At 43.7% G+C, this 15111-nt stretch overlaps 1 long non-coding RNA gene across 2 annotated transcripts; it reads right to left on the reverse strand.

The window, feature by feature from the left end:
* Window positions 1-12549: 12549 nt before the first annotated feature.
* Window positions 12550-14701, reverse strand: LOC115318681. 2 transcript variants are annotated; one of them, XR_005715394.2, is made up of 5 exons: window positions 14576-14701; window positions 13899-13988; window positions 13616-13825; window positions 13376-13535; window positions 12550-13090 (listed from the first exon to the last, which is right to left on the reverse strand). It is a non-coding gene; the product is annotated as an uncharacterized LOC115318681 (long non-coding RNA). The 2 variants fall into 2 exon arrangements; XR_005715395.2 differs by having other exon boundaries at window positions 12891-13090; window positions 13899-14011; window positions 14576-14619.
* Window positions 14702-15111: the final 410 nt, after the last annotated feature.

Raw genomic sequence — 15111 nt, forward strand, 5'->3', positions numbered from 1 at the left:
CCCCCCCCCCCCCCCCCCCCCCCCCCCGCTACCCTCTTTCCCCCCGTTTTTTCCTCTTCCGACGCCACTTGTATGGTAGAACGCTCCTCAACCTCGAGTTGTGTCGGCTTTTGTGCTTTTTGCGAGGCGATTCCTCCTTCCCAGAAAATAAACCTCTTTCACCGGATCGGATTACTACCAGCGTGCAAGGGGTGGCGAGCTAGTTTGCCAGGTCGCTTCAAGGTTTTTCTGAGCCTCAACCTCCTGCTCGCCCCTGGCCGTTTCGAACTGGAAGAGTCTCGTAAAACAGTGTTCGTGCAATCACTACTGCGTGATGCAGGTTAAATACCCCCCCCCCCCCCCCCCCCCCCCCCCCCCCCGGGGCTGGCGGTGGCAAATATTCTAGCACGTCCGGGACACTCGTCGTCTCATTTAATGGACCTTTTCCGAGAAGCGTTCTGCGCACGCGCGAGCGCCCGATGCCAAGCGGTGGAAGTCGGCACGAAAAAATCGAGGAAATTCGGAATGAGGCTGTAAATCGACGAGTAGAACACGTAATTGCAGCATATATATAATTGTGTTACACAAAAAAAGAAAGTGGACGGAAAGAAAAACACGACGTTTGGGTGGACGCTACGGAGTTCCTTCTTTAAAGTCGCGCTAGGCCTACCTCGTTGCATTGGGCACGCGACGCTGCTCAGAGAGCGAAGCAACTGGTAACGTAGCTCCCATTATTGATTGGTAGCGCAGGTCACTTCCTCGATTTTTTAGTTCGCGCAGCCACCGCCTGGTGCCGTCGGTATATGGAAAAGGTCCATTGCCTGACCAACTTCGCAGAATCTAGATATCACACCCTAACTTTTCTAAACTTGATTTTGAGAAAACCAGTGAGTCGTGAAAACGTTATTTGAAACTGAAACTGTGGAAAAACTTGAAAATCGGACTTCGAACTTTGAAAACTTGGATTAAAAAAAAATTCAAAATCTTCGATTTTTTTTTTTTTTTTTTTAATTTAGCGTTAAAAGAGAATCGAAACCTTCGAACTTTTCGAACTTTATGCAAAAAGAAATTCGAAATCTTCGAATTGTTCGACCTTCATGTCTATAAAAATTCGAAGCGTTCGAAGTTTTCGAATTTTTTTACAAAGAATTTCGTAATCTTCGAATTTATCGAACCTGAAGTAAAAAAATAATCGAAATATTCGAATTCGAAATTTTAGAAACCGTGAAAGCTTCGAACTTTTCGAATTCGAAACTCCGCTGTGGACAAAAGTTGCGAATTTTTCGAAATCGAACCTCGGTCGGTACGAAAATATCGAAATTTTTCGAAATCGAACCTCAGTTCGCTTCGCAAATATCGAAACCTTTCGAAATCGAACCTAGGGTGGTTCGCGACATCCCTATCAGAAATGCCCTTGGCGGCCACTCCTCGTTCCCGCAGTTCCGGTCCCTCGATTGCTTGTCGCGGGCGCGGCTTGCTTGCTTGCGCCGGGCGGTCGGGTTGCGAAGGGGAATTTGCTGTGGTTGGTTTTGCTCGCGAAAACTTGGTGCGTAAGGTGGTGCTTCAAGACGCCGAGGTCTACGGCCCTGCATCAGGATGGATACCCACTCATGTTCGAGGACTAACCAAAGTAAGACCTCTCAACACGAAGTAGGACGCCACGTTCCGCGGCAAGCCATTCCGGCAGACGAGAGACTTGTCATCACGTTCTGTGATAATCGGGATGCCTTATTGTCCTCCAAAAAAAACGCCTGCCCTTGATCATTCGGATACGAGGTTATAAACATCCTCGAAATCGGCGTGAAGTTCCGCGGCGCTCACCTAGAATTCCTCGAACGACTCAAAAAAGGAACGATTCGGTTATTCTAACTCGGAAAAAGCTTGGTGTCGATTGTCACGACTGTTTGCGGAAGGTCGCCAACGGCAAATGAAGACAAGTGAATGCTTTAATCAAGAAATAAAGTAATCGTCTCCTCTTACACCGTGTTTGTCGGCGCGTTTTATGCCCAAAGAGCAAAACACGAAAACCGCGTCGCCAGACTCAGTTTGTCTGTGTATTTCGAAGTGTTTTGTTGACAACTCCAGTCCCACTAGGAAACAAGTTTCCTTGTCTCTGTGTTCTGCGTCGTGTCCGCCAAGTGGGACGGCGGACTTCGACAAACAGGCTGTCTGTCGGTGTCGTCTGTCGCTCGTTGTCGTGTGTCGCTGTCGTTTGTTGCTGTCTGTCGCTCTAGTGGGACGCGGCTATACAGAAAAGTTCCCACGTAGCATCCAATGTCGTGCGAACATTCCCTGGGTGTTCTGAATGTTGAAGAACGTTAAAACACCATTCGGAACGTTCTAGGAACGTTCGTATGCGAACATTCCTTACAACCCTGCTGGAAATGGGCGATGTGAAATGAGGCCAAAATTCACATTGAACCAATGTGCAACTGTAGGTCCAGACACATTGAGCAATATGCATTTATGAAACAAAAACCTATGTGCACCAATTGGTAATCCTTTAGGGAATTCACATTGGGCTGAATTGGTAATCCTTTAGGGAATCCACATTGGGCTGATTGCATTTATGAAACAAAAACCAATGAGCAGCAATTGGCAACAGGTACCCCAGTGCACACTGCATTGAGGGAATTTATGGGGCAAAAACCAATGAGCAGCAATTGGCAACAGGTGCTCCTGTGCACATTGGGTTGATGGTATTTATGGGGCAAAAACTAATGAGCGGCTATTGGCAACAGGCCCCCCTGCGCACATTGGATTGATGGTATTTATGGGGCGAAAACCAATAAGCGGCAATTGACGACAGGCACCCCTGTGCACATTGGGTTGATGGCGTTTAGGGGGCGAAAACCAATGAGCGGTAATCGACAACAGGTGCCCCGGTGCACATTGGTTTGATGGTACTCAGTCAACCAGCAACCATCTATTAAACATCCGAGAGATGTGTTGTTCGGACATTTAACATATCCAGTGGATATCTGCTACGATTCATCCAACATTGAAAGTATCTACTGTGCAGTGCAAAATGGTTCCCCAGAAAACGTACCACTAACGCAATCTGGTTGATGCAGCTGGACATTCAGGACCATTGTAGGATGTTCAGCCTGATCCTGTGGATGTACCATGTACATACCTCAGAAATATTACCTTTCCTGGTATAGGGACCAGCCCTATGCCAGGAGGGCAAGGAAGTGCCTAAGCAGCCTTCATTTTATGCTAGCATATAGCGTGGAAACTGTCCTACAGAAAAATTTAAACGGATAAGAGTCCAATTCTTTACAAAACAAGAGCTCAGAGGGCAGATTTGCTGTATGGCCCGTGCATGCTCTCAATGTATACCCAAATGGCGCATTACAGATGTATAATCTAGCAATCAGGCCCGCAGCAGACATTCTTTATATTGAAGTTTTTTTTTCACCATCAAGCTCAGAAGCTTTACCACAGGATCAATGCAGACGACACTGACAAGGAAGGCGACATTACTGATGCTGACTCGTTTTAGTGAGGTGGACCTCGCCACATGCGAGAGAACTGAAATACTGGACACAAACATTGTCATAAGCTATGACGAACGGCCCTGTGGAATTGACTACTGAAGTCTAAGGCTCCAGTAGTCATATGCTCTAGTGACGAGGACACCAGAATTCCATGAGAGCTGTAGCACCGACTGCATGGCAAAAGATGCCGCTGCAGTCTTGCAGCGTAACTTTGAACGTGAGTAGCGCACTAAATTCCTGCCCAGCCTGTCAGGCATGCACATCCGTTCTGTAGAAAAAGTTGCAGTGCCAAACAAATCGCCATTAACTCTTTATTGTTACTGTTAGACAGACGAGCAGTGCTTGATGCTTTTAAAATAAAGTATAAATTTTGAACAATGCTGCATAGACAGCATGAGGTTTTCAAAATAAAGTTTACTTACTGAACAAAGCAGGATACTTTGCTTAAAAAAAAATGTTTGATAAACATAATAAAAAGCTCAGCGCATTCAAGGCCCACTTAAGGCAGTTCACATCTCTCTCTCCTGTGGTGCAGAATGGTCCTGAAAAGCAACAAAAAAATGTTACGTTAAAGATATGTGAGCAGTGGTTTACCATTCTTTGAAACAAAACTAATAAAGCAGTGAAGTTCAAAGTGAAGTGACTCAAATATGCAAGAATTGGAACTGATGTAAATAAATCACAAGTATTTTATGCCTTGTTTTTAAAGCACATTCGTGCTGGACGTGTGTACTCTTTTGCCAACTTTTGTTTGTTAGATTTACATCAAATATCAGTGTTCTTAAAATTCGTTGTCTATGCATTCTTTTTAATCCATAATAAGGTACTATTACATAATGAAATTTTTCCTCTTAGAGAAACACTCCAAACAAAATTTTTTTTATTTAAAATTATTCAATACTGTTTACACCTGTAGTATTTGCTCTCAAACCAAAAAAGGTGTCACTGGCTTTAATATTTAAAGCATTCAAATACTCTCATATAGAAATTATGCTTTGAAGAAATTGCACACCATACCTACTGTTCTAGAAAAGTTTGATTTTTGTGCTAACATCCGCTTAATAAGAGCAGCTTACCATTTGAGATGACTGATGTCAGGCAGGTGCGTGGCGAAGTTAATCCGTGACCATGGTTTCTACCTTGAAGTCTTCACATTTATGGCAGCTCTGCATTGCATCCGATAAAAGAAAGCAACAGAAGCATGACACCAACAATTCCATAAATCTGGTTCCATGTGAAGCGATCTGCACTGCTGTTCCAGAGATTACTTACTTATGATGCACTCAGCAAGGTGAAGGTTCCTGAATGTCAACTTTCTCTTACGTCCTTCCCACAAAAATTTTCGCCCCAACTGGTCAGTCAGTCCAACCGCTTCGTCATCTGTCTCGTACAGGAAGCATAACCAGATCCGCAGACTTTGCTGAGCTGTCGAACATAAAAAAACATCCACATAGCAACCGCTTAGTGCAATCATAACTATTGATTGGATGTTTCTGTTTATTTTTAGTCAACCTTGGCAGGTGTTTATCGGCATCCATTTTTTCATTAAATGTGCTGCAAAAATATTCCAAAAGCCGGGAATCATAATGATAAAAAAAACTGCACCAACTTTACTCAACAAGATTAACAATTTAATCAAACGTTTCGTCTCCCATGTGGGAAACATCGTCGGTGAAACCTTGAAGCAGGAATGAGCGAAAGAAACTTCAACAGCCCTATTTAAACAAGTCCGCATACACATTGAGGAGGGGGCCGCAGCTGGAGTTACAAGCTGATGGGTCATTTCGGATGGACCATGATTCTACGAACCTGCTTGGACCCCACCTTTGTTCACGCGCCAGACTGGACGCATTCTCAAAGTCGAAACTGTGTCCCGTATTCCAACAATGGTCTACGAGTTCCGTCTTCGCTCTTGTCGCATGCGTGGCCTTTGCCATGTCCCTTTTGTGACTTTCATTTAGCTTTAAACAGCATTGAATCATCAATCCAATTTACACATGAAGTTGAACAGAACGGTGCAATGCCTTTTCTGTATGTTAATGTGTTCCGAAATAGTACCGGTCACTTTTATACAACAGTGTACCGCAAAGCTGTGATACAGGCAACCTCTTAAGCTTTAACTCGCATCATTCTGTCGAACATAAAAGGGCTGTCGTAAAAAACCTACTACACCGGTCCGAATGCATTTCTTCTAATCCTCAATTGCGCACTTCTGAGAAAAAAGTCAAATTTGGGGGATTTACGTGCTAAACCAACGACGGGCATCTGGCACGCCCCAGCGGAGGACTGAAGATTAATTTAGACTACCTGGGGATATTTCGACGTGCAACCGAAAGCTCGGTTACACGGCGCCTGCTCCGCAATAAGCCTCTGCCACATGGGGATCCGTAGGCCAGCGCTCTCGCCTCGGAGCCACCGAGGCGGCTTGCGCGCTTCTGAGGATGCTGTTATTGTTGACCTGGTGATGAAGCGGAATTATCCGAAACGTTTTATTGATAACACGCACAAACAGATGGGACAAAGAAGTCAGGATAATGGACAACTTAGGACAGGGCAAGCAACAATACCCTATTTGAGAGGTGCTTTTGAGTCCATTCGCAGGGCCCTCGCCCCTTTGAATATCCGCACAGCTTTCAAACCCCACCATAAACTATGTGACTTCATTTCTAAACCTAAAGATTACACCCCCCCAGAGTCCCAGTGCGGTGTTGTGTGTATAAAGTGAACTGTCTAGACTGTGACACATCCTACATTGGGGAGACAGGCTGGAAGCGCTGCACTCGCCTAAACAAACACAGCGAAGACGGAACTCGTAGACCATTGTTGGAATACGGGTCACAGTTTAGACTTTGAGAATGCGTCCACTCTGGCGTGTGAACAAAGGTGGGGTCCACGAAGGTTGGTGGAATCATGGTTCATCTGAAGTGACTCATCAGCTTGCAACTCCAACCGCGGCCCCCTCCCCCGATGTTTATGCGGACTTGCTTAAATAAGATTGTTGAAGTTTTTTTCGCTCATTCCTGCTTGAAGGTTTCAGTGATGATGTTCCCCGCATGGGAGACGAAACGCTTGATTAAATTGTTAATCTTGTTGAGTAAAGTCGGCGCAGTTTTTTTATCATTAAATTTGCTACTAATATTTATATTTGCTCTTATTGAGGCACTTCCGACATTTAAACTGAGGAATTTTGACGTCTTTATCTCAATATGGCGATTGGATTAAAGATTATACCACTGGGCACGGGCTTGGGCTTACCCGAAAGCCCAGGCCTGGGATGGGCTCGGACTTTTGACTGTGGGCCCGGGCCGGGCTCGGGCCAGCACGTTGATTGGCCTGGTTCGGGCTCGGGCCAGCTGTAATTGACCATGATGCTGACAGAGACCATCGTAGAAATCGGCGTCTCGGTTATCTCAGCAACATCAACTCCAGAACCACTAGACAAGTACCCATGAACGTAGGCCCACCTTAAAGACCGACGACCAGTTCGCGCTTTCCACTTTTCGCCCGCTTCCTCCTCTCCCTCCTACCCTTTCCATCCACGCCCGCCCCTCTTGGTCCCTTCTTTCCATCCTTCGCTTCCCTCGCCCGAAGGCGTGGAGAGGAGGGTCTTCTGCCTTGCAGAATCTCGAGTCTGGTCGTCGGCCTTTAAGACAGTGGACGGCAGCGTCGTTAATCATGAGGTGAGCTTCAGGTTAATCCCAGTGGCGTGATGTTTTTGCTTGTGGTGATAAAAAGTCAGTAGATTTGCACAAAAATCAGTAGATTCCATGAAATGTGTGTTTTGCCATGTTTTGCTATCTCCATTAATACACACTTCGAAGAAATAGTATAGAGTAACAAATAACATGGTAATAAACACAAATAAAAACGAAAGAAAAAAACAAGACCAGTTCTCGAGTAACTTTATATGAAGGACAAATTAAAATGGCACCATAAATGTTTTTGTTTTAGTCATTATTGACTGTTTCGAGGATTATCATTTGAAATTGAGACTGAGGCACTTTTGGGATCACAGATGAAGGCGACAGTGCGACGTTCACCTGTCGCTATTATTGAAACGAAACCGAAACAAGACGCTCCGGCAAGTGCGCGCGAACATGTCCAATGGAAGTCCTCTGCATGCTGCCATCTTTCCTTACTGGGCTGTGGAAGGTTTTTGAAGCAACGCTGTTCGTCCGGAGCACTGTTGAGGCTACACGTCGTCTGCTACGGGCTTATTTCTTTTTCGCCTGACCCAAAGTTTGCGTTCAAACGTGGAGAAACTTCATTCGTTAGCTTTTTAAGCCACCGAGGAATAGGATTATATCATTTTCTTGCCACAGCCTGCCAAATAAAAGAAAATAACTGAAATTTGGATGTCGATCCCATGCATTCCGCCGAATGAATGAATGAAAATTGCGGCTCTCTCCGCTCAACTCGAAGCTATTCTAGTACATTGTATAGGAGCAGCCCAGAGTTCAGGCGCAAGCGCAAACACCTCTCGCTCTGCGCCGCGGGCTGATTGGCTCACTCGGGAGAGGGACGTTACGGCGAGATCATAGGCTAGCCAAAATCTCTATATATATGGCTCTGGCCCGGATGTCACCGTCGAACCTGCCCAATCTGCCGAAGCTGCTCTGGGTTAATAGATAGATGAATATACGGCTACGTCACTCGAATAGGACGGGCTTCTGGGCCATCTAGCCAGTGCTTCGTTTTTAATTCTGGGACATTATGAGTTTCCTTTGATGGGCGACACTGGGAACTGAAGGGGCCATATAATAAATTTTTAATATGTTTACTAAAAAAAAGTCAGTAGATTTTCTTGTTTTTCAGTGAATCAGTAGACCCGGAACAAAATCAGTAAATCTACTGATAAATCAGTAGACCTGGCAACACTGTTCCACGCTTCCTTGTCCTGCTTGTCCTCCGGCCGGACCGTTCGGTTTATCACGTCGGACCACTTCCTGACGCAGGGGATGTATCACGTGACTATAATACTTCGTATTTCAACTCTTGTTTTTGTTTGCTGAAGTAAACGAATACTTAAAAAATTTACTTATTGACCTTAATTTAGCAAAAAATTTGCATAAATTGCACTTTGAAAACTTATTTTGGTTTTATATGTTTTATAGTATGTATGATCTCTATGCATGCGGGTGACCCCACTGTTCACTCTATTGACTCCAGCTCACTCTATATTGTCACGTGGTGTAACCCGCAAGCCCGCAAGTGTGACTGATGCACTTAAGAAAATAATAAACGTTTCTAAAACTTATGGTATTACTTAATTGTCAAATGTAAATACTGAATATGTATTAAACTTATAACGGAGTAATTTTTATTTGTCATTTTAATTAGAAAATTGCATTTGCTGCGGGACGACGTCGGTGCGAATTTTAAAATTTGGATTTGAGACACGTAGGGTGTCGCGCTGTGCGACCATGAACCCAAACAAAAAAATATACGTGGAGCCACTAAGTATACCCAGCTTGCCAAGGACAACAGTCCTGAGACGAAGTTGTGTCCTGAAAAATGCTACAACAGGCCAGGGACCGGAACCGACGTCGCCGACAGCAGTTTCTGTAAGCTCGGTTGTCTCGGAACACGGTGAGACAAAAACTCCCCGTGAACTAAGTAGTACCAATGAAACCAGAAGTGGTCACAGTACTGGGCCAGTTAGTGAAGACACAAGTGATAAAATTGTGAAAGTGACGGGAGATTTGAAGACCAATTTCCTGTCCAAGTTTCCGAAAAGGCTACTGCCAAAGACGAATGTAACGAGTCTGACGTACCCTGTTTCGGCTGGCCTTCATTTAATTGGACGCAAAATGAAGGGCTTTTGAATCTCGAAAACTTCATTGCTGGAGTGTACACTCTTCCCGGCATCAAGGAAAACTACAACATTGGGAAGCCAGAAGCCAAACTAAAGGCCCAAACTGCCAACATGCGCGTAAAATGCCTTTCAAAAAGGAACTTCCTTGCTCAACTACACAGTGGAAAGCGCTGCCTGACACATACTGTGCGTGAAACAAGGTGCAATCATAATTTCGGGAAGGTCATCCCTATTTCGTATGTGTGTGTGTGTGTGTGCGCGCGCATTTTATGTGCTTTTTTTTAATGACTTCTATGGTGTTAATAATTATTGGATGTTATTCGGCACTACCGGCTTTTCTTTTCTGTTAATAAAAAGCATGCCCACGATAGAACGTGCACGTGATCTGCCGCCCCAGAACGAGCGCGTAGCCTCTGCTAGGGCTCAAACAGGATACGTTCACATGGCAAAATGGAAGCCTGAAGTATCGCATTTTTTCGCCAACTCCGCCGAAGTTTTAAAGTCCCGACGTCGGAAGTCGGAGAGCTTTGGACCAATCGTGAAAGATGATAATAGGATGTTTGAGTCAGTATTATTCTGTTTTTGACCCGGTTTTACTCTGATTTGCTCGGTTCTGGAGCGAAATTTATACAAAAACGAGAACGTTCCACTCCGAAACCAGGTAAAACTGAATAAAACGGAGCAAAGTCTAATGTGAATACATAATCCAGTTGGTGCAATCGTTTACGCTATTACTGTTACTGAAACATCCTGAAAACAAAAGGACAGAATACACCGCTAAAACTGCAGAGTTCCGATGATACCTGAATTTCGTGGCTTGCCTATATATAATTATTCATGAATCTTGTGCATACTATGTGCACACACAATGTTCCCGTTCCCCATAGTCTTTTCTTTATGTTTTACTGGCAGCCGCATGTTTTATAATACGAAGGAGGACAGTACGTAATCAGGAAATTCTAAAACACGTGACAAAAAAGAGTTCATATTCACTTTATTAACTGAATGTTTTATTTAATTAGTGTCTACATGGCCCAACCCAAGTTATATAGCTAAAAAAAATGTTTATTTGACAGAGATCTCTGTCAACGCAATGGCATCCTGAGGATGTACTGTGGATGTCGAGTCCAGGATGATGGGTAGTCCCGAGAACATCCTGAAAGAGTCTCGAATGATCCTCAAATGATCTTTTTGTCCAGACCCATTATGTCCTGAGAACATCCTGAGTTGCCAGCCCTAAGGACTGCATGGGGACCTTTCTGGGATAAAGGCACCCTACTGGTTCAGTCAGTGCATATCGTCAAGGAAGCGTTTGATCATTAATGAAGTTCAGAAATATACAGGGTGTTCCACGAAAGGTGGACAAATTCGATATTGCAAAAACTAAGCGTCGCAACAAAAAAAGACTCGTGTCATTTTCGTCCTGGGCCAGGGGCCTATTTAGGAAAATTATTAGAGTCCGGGATAATTAGATTGCTAATTTTTTTGCATAATTAACTCTTTAATATTGGGCATGGTTTCAACGAAAAAATTGCTCAGCATCATCGAAAAACACTAAATCGACAAATTGCAGAACGATAGAATGCACGCGCAGCATTTTACGGCTTTCTGAAAAACAGCACAAATTCGACGGGCTTTTAAGTTTCGGTTTGCTATCAGAGCGCATCTCGGCCCCGACGGCACCGCGCCCCGTGTAGGAATAGTGCAACCAACCTTTGCTGCGCGGTCATTGCCCGACGCAGCAGAGGCTGGTTGCACTATTACTCTACGGGGCGCGGTGCCGTCGGGGCCGAGAAGCGCTCTGATAGCAAACTGGAACTTAAAAGCTTGTTGAATTTGTGCTGTTTTTCAGAAAGCCGTAAAATGCTGCGCGTGCATTCTATCGTTCTGAATTTGTCGATTTAGTGTTTTTCGATGATGCTGAGCAATTTTTTCGTTGAAACCATGCCCAATATTAAACAGTTAATTATGCAAAAAAATTAGCAATCTAATTATCCCTGACTCTAATAATTTTCTTAAATAGGCCCCTGGCCCAGGACGAAAATAACGTCTTCTTTTGTTGCGACGCGTAGTTTTCACAATATCGAATTTGTCCACCTTTCGTGAAACACCCTGTATATATACAGGGTGCCTCAGATAACATGCGGCGAATTTCATGAAATAATGAAACATTAGACGGATAAAAGCAACTATATGATGACGCAGACATCTTCAGAAAATGTCCCTATTTATTTCATTGGTAAAATTAATTGATCAACTTTCTATTTATTGGTCTAGGAGCTCAAGTGGTATTTGAAGTTCTAGAATGCCATAAGAAATGATCGATTATGATTTTTACAACAGTGTGTGCTCTGACTAGTCCTCTTTGAAAGGCAAGAAAAAACACCCATTAACCAAGGCACACAGACCGCTATTGCAAGGTGGGTGGTCAAAGGGCGTTTTAAAATTCCTGAGGTATTTTTGTTTTGTAAACAGGACTATAGAAACCACACCTTGTTTTAAACAGTATAATTGTAGCTTTCTCCTGATGCTCTACAACATTGCTAATCACAGTTCAGCTCTTAAACCAATATTTAAAGAGCTGACTTAATTAATTTTACGGAATTAGTCACAATGAAAAATATAGTGACAAATTTTGACACGACTGCTGAGAACATACAGCTGATTTCATTCACCTGGGGTGCTTATTCTTTTTAATGTTTGCTGCATGTGGTCAGGGCATCATGTCTCAAAAGTACCATTAGGCGATGCTTGATAGCTGACTGGCCTTTTTGGGGTCACCCATGCAAATGCTGACCTGGCTTGCGATGGATGCTGAGCAGGCTCCTTCAGAACCATGAAACCAACACACACAAAAAATTATAATTATTTTAACAGAAGAGTAGGCAGAAAGTACCAGCCAAAATATTTATTGAATAGAACAAGCAAGAACAGTACTCTGGATCAATTAAAGGCCAAACTTTTTGTTTAAAAAAAAAATATCTAAGAAGATAATTTCCTCTCAAAACAGAATTCCTAGCATGCTAGCGGACCCTTTGAAAATCCCGGTCCTCGTTTCCCATCTGGGCTCCTCCTTTCGGTTATGGAGGGACGTCATGGGAAATCCTTGAGGAATGACAGCGACAAGGCTTCCTGCGACGTCCCTAGATAAACGAAAGGAGGAGCCCAGACGGGAAACGAGAACTGGGATTTTTAAAGGGTCTGTTAGCGTGCTAGAATGCTTTTTTCGAGATTTCTTTTTATTTATTTTTTTTATTTAGACAAAGAAAGTATGAATTTGGGCTTGTCAGGGCTCCTAAGCAAAATGACTGGAAACTATAAAAATCAAACAAGACGAGGGTACTAAAATTGAAAAATAAAATAACGAAATGATAATCACTTCTCGTGTTGTGCAATTGTAGCTGCTGGTCTAACAAGTTCTCATTTAGCTGCAGACAAGAGGCATTCATTATAAATAATGAGAAAAAAATATTAGATAAAGATACTAGAATTTGAACACTAAAATAACTGGAAATGATAATGACAAACTAACAAAACTTGTTCTGTGGTGTAATTGTGGCTGCGGGTCAAACAAGTACTACCTGAAGATGGGCTTGAAAAGAAAAAAAATAAGCATGAATTAAAGAAGATGCACACTATACATGGATATAGATGCTCATAAAAAGTTAGGGGATGTTGCCAAGACCAGATTCCTCAAGCTTCCTGAGCTTCTCCGCCGCGTGTCGTAGCCACGTCTTGATTACCTCTTCAATGTCGTGACGTGTCGTTGTGATACGGGGGTTTCTTTTTACAGCCTCTGAAAAGTTGTAAGGTTTGCTATTACTAGTCACCCAAAACCCAGAGTGCTAGCTATAGGGCGAAATCGCAGCAATGGCATGAGCATGCTCATCCCTTCCTTGAGGCGATTGAGTATTATCAGAAATACTTTCATTATTATAGCCAGCCAACTGATCACACTGTGAAACTGTTGTGCGCTTTCAGAGCATATATTAGATATTTATTGGTTATTTAGGGTAAAAAAACACTACTTCCAAACACCATTCCCTCAATAAAGCATTGCCATAATGTGTTGTGTACTTACGGTAAATGAGCTCAACACACTGCAGTTGTTGGAATTTCGCCTTGCCCTTTTGCCCTTTCCAGCTGAAATTCACCACAACGTTTTGGGTCATTAGAGCTTCCAGCAGTCGACGAGTAGTGGCCCCTACAGTCTTCCCTCCGAGTCCCACGAACCAATTTACCTGTGTCACAGAAAAACAGGTTTATATAAATACCAGGCACTTTTATGGCATCTAGCCAAATGCTCCATAATTCCACTTACCAGCTTTTTTTCTCATGGCTTCGCTAGCCTGTAGTTGGCACTCAGATTCCATGAAGGTGTTGTAGCTTGCAGTTGGCTCCTGAACGGGGAAGTTGTCGTCGTCCTCCTTGTGCTTGTTCACAGCTTCTAACACAGTGCCCATCAGGGCATTCAGGTTATCAAGCCTCAGCCGGATCATGTGTAGAATTTCCAAGGTGTGCCGCCTGAAACCTGAACCATCAACAGGAGCATTGTATAAAATTGTTAAAACCAATTATCAAAGGCAATCCGAAAGGTTTCATACCTTCAGGCTCAGGTTCCTTTTATACAGTTTTACTGGCAACCTTACGGCAAGGAGGTGTAGAGCTGGAGGTTGTACTGGATTGCTTAAATGCTGCACAAAAATACACAGTTTCACTGAAAACAAATCAATGACAAATACGTGACCTCAGGACCGAACAGTCTTAAAACCGTAAAAGGTCGTGAGCACTTATTCTATTTGCTATTGTTCCAGTCAGGAACTATTTTGTGTGTTTTGGACACTGCACAGGAAGAGCACTCATGTGAACAAACACATAGCAAGTAATTTACCCAGTATTTTTTTTTATTCCCGAGGTTTATAAAGGTACTTCTAAGCACAAAGGTGTTGTTTCTTTTCCTATGCTACTAGTTTTTCATAGACAGCATCACAGTGGTTTTCACTAGAATCGCTAGAGCTTGCTTGTTCCGATGAGTGTGAATAGGTCTCAATTAGCGCAACACTGTCACTGACACGTCGGGCAAGATTTCGGCGAAAGAGGCGACCTGCAGCACTGTCGGAAGCCGCCATTATGCAACAAAGAAGGCATTTCACTAAACACAATTAAGCTTGAGCAGATACTCCTGGCTACCCTCAGACCTGTGCCGACGCTTCACTAGGAGACATAGTTTCCTCATTCTACGCTGCAAATGCACATTGAATAGTAATTAAAAGTTACTTACCTAATTCGCACATCTCCTCGAAAAGGTGCCCAGCTTCTTTCCCGCGCAAATAACTTCCTGCCTCCCTTTCCTTTCGTGGCGGCGTCGGCGGCGCGCGACTTGTAGTGCGGCCATTGCGGCCAGTGTGCAGAAAGCGGATTCGGCCGTTGCTTCGGCGGCATAGTGTATTCTACAGCAGAATCTTTAAATACTATAATCCACTTGGGATTTTATGTTGATTTTATGTCCGACTCCATTTCTGTGGTTTTGTTTTAAATATGTCTTGAACGTTTTGGCGGTTTTGGCATGTGGGTCAAGCTCTAAAGCAAAAGCCGCATTGCGACGACATCACGCAATCGCTGTATGAACTTGGCGCGCGCTGGTCGGCGGTTTAAACTGTTTTAACCTTTTTAGCAGCATTTTGGCTTTGCAGTGGTTTCTTTTTTTCCATATTTGATCCCGAAAGCTTATTCGAAGAACCTGCAAGGCATTGCTCGAATTTAGCGGACCAGGATGCAAGGACCTTCTGAGGATGTCCTTAGGACGCCACGTTGATG

Source organism: Ixodes scapularis, unplaced genomic scaffold (genome assembly GCF_016920785.2).
Source record: "Ixodes scapularis isolate PalLabHiFi unplaced genomic scaffold, ASM1692078v2 ptg000105l_1___fragment_1__unscaffolded, whole genome shotgun sequence".
NCBI classification, from domain to species: Eukaryota; Metazoa; Arthropoda; class Arachnida; order Ixodida; family Ixodidae; genus Ixodes; species Ixodes scapularis.